Raw genomic sequence first — 2,205 nt, 5'->3', positions numbered from 1 at the left:
CGTCCCCTATCTGTTGTCTTTTATTTCAAATATTTCTCTGAAAGGATTTGCTGAGCCTCAAGGCCTATACTCCCCAGAGGGGTGGAGGCAGGAGGCAGGGGGTTAATCTTTAATCATCTCACCCACTGCCGAATGCTGCTAAGCTGTTTTTTTTTGGTGGAGCAGCAGTGATTCTTGTTGACTGTTTATTATTGAATCTCGAGGTGCTTTGCCGATCCCGGCTCCCGGGCGCAGGCAGGACCGCAGGAGCAGGCGCTTGCTGCCCAGGGAACACCCTTCCCGAGCTATTGACCTTGGTGCCGAGCTGCCGGCGTTGGTCTTAATTGTACCTGGGGTGGAAAACTTGGAAAAAACCCTGCCAGGAGAACAAGGTTGCTCTTCACTTCAGTCATTGCCTTCCCCTCTCCACAGTTGGTTGCCTTCTCCCCCCGATTTCCCCTTCTCTCGCTCCCTCCATCCCTCCCACACCTTTTCTTTTTCTCCCTCCCTGTCAGAGAAGGTCAGCGCCTGCCTGGCAATTTACATGTTGCTATGCAAAGTAACGATGTACGACTCCTTTTACTTCCCTATAAACCGAGTTTTACAGGGGCTGGATGCCCTATAAACAGATCCCACTCTGCGGCTGTGCCCAAATGGTAAGCAGGGCCGGGGGGTGGCACGGGCATCCTGGGCATCGCCAGGGCTGCTCCTGTCCCACCGCCGGAGCCACCCTGTGCCAGACACCCCCCAGCCTCGGGTTTTGATTGACATACCTTAAAATTTTCATTAGGTATTTTACAACGCAGCAGAGCTTTACTCTGCGGTGGCATCTTTCCTTCTGCACATGCAGCCGCCGCCAGCTCTCCGCCGCCAGCACCGGTGGTGGTTCTGCCGCCTCGCCCAGACCTGGGGTCTGACCTGCTGGTACTGGGCAGGGGGGACCGGAGCGAGTGGCAGAGCTGCCTGTGCTCTCCTGCTTGCTAACCTGGGTGCTCTCCTCCCCAGCTGACCCTGGGCACATCACTCCTCCGCTTTAGACAGGACCGAGACGTTTCAGTGTAATTGCAAGATCAACAAGTGGGAATTTAATCGATTGGACTCGATGATCTTAGAGGTCTTTTCCAACCTCAATGATTCTATGATTCTATGATTCTATGATTGCTGAATGGCATCGGCTGGATGGTGCAGGAGAACCAGCAATTAATGGTTTGGTATCAGCTCGCTCTGCGTTGAAAAATTCCCCCTGATTTTGCAACCAGCAGTGTGCGACTGAGTCCACACGCTGCTGATTTGGGCTCCCAACTGGCTTGTATTTGTGCTTCCCAGGCACCCCAATGCAGCCCCGGCCCCGCTGGCGCCCCGAGCTGCCCTGGCCACAGTGGCATTGCTGTCACAACGTGACACCGAGGTCTCTGGCTCCACAACAGCACATGCCTTTGGGCAGTGATGCTAGCAACAATTTGCTATTCACATTTTAGGAGCACAAGGGATTGCTCCAGCAGCCCTTGCCTCCCGAAACTATGACCTACTTAGCACTTCCAAACAGCTCTTCTACCCTAAGGCTGCAGGTCTGCAGGAGTGAAGCTGAGCACAGGGGAGAGACTCTGCTTTCCCACTTGGGACTCATGATAAACAATCCTTTGCTGCAGGGAAAACAGTCATCCGGTCCGTGCTCCCAAGAGAGAGGCCAGAGCTCTCCACACTCACGTGCCAGTGGCTCTTCCCTTCAGCAGGAGAAGTCCTGAGCCAAAAATTGTTTTTACGATGTGCACACTGGGATGGGGATGCTAAGGTAGAGCATAGCCCCCTCTGTGGCCTCGTCCCAGGGGCCTCCGTCCCAATCCTGGCCGGGCCACGGTGATCCCTTTGATTAGATAAATGCTACAGACACTAGGTCAAATATGTGCAGGATTTGCCACAGCGTCTAGTAAAATATCGTAAAAGCATGGCCCGTTTTGCTCTGCTCAGCAAAACAAACCTTTTGCTTTAATAGCCTGCTGAGCAAGGAAGGCTGCAAAGGCCGTTTGCTCCCCGGGCAGGAAGGATTAAAAGGGCCAAGAATAGAAATCGGAGAGGCAGCGTGTGCGGGAGAGCGGCCGATAAGGAGCGGGGAAGTTTGGAGAGCATTAGGTGGCTCACGAGGCCGGGACTGTCAATGGGACGTGGTGTTTTCCACCCCGGGGTCGTGTTGACTGTCGTTTTCTCACTACCGGTGTCCTCCATCGG

The sequence above is a fragment of the Aptenodytes patagonicus genome, chromosome 14, assembly GCF_965638725.1.
Source record: "Aptenodytes patagonicus chromosome 14, bAptPat1.pri.cur, whole genome shotgun sequence".
Lineage (NCBI taxonomy): Eukaryota > Metazoa > Chordata > Aves > Sphenisciformes > Spheniscidae > Aptenodytes > Aptenodytes patagonicus.
This window is presented reverse-complemented; position numbering follows the sequence as displayed.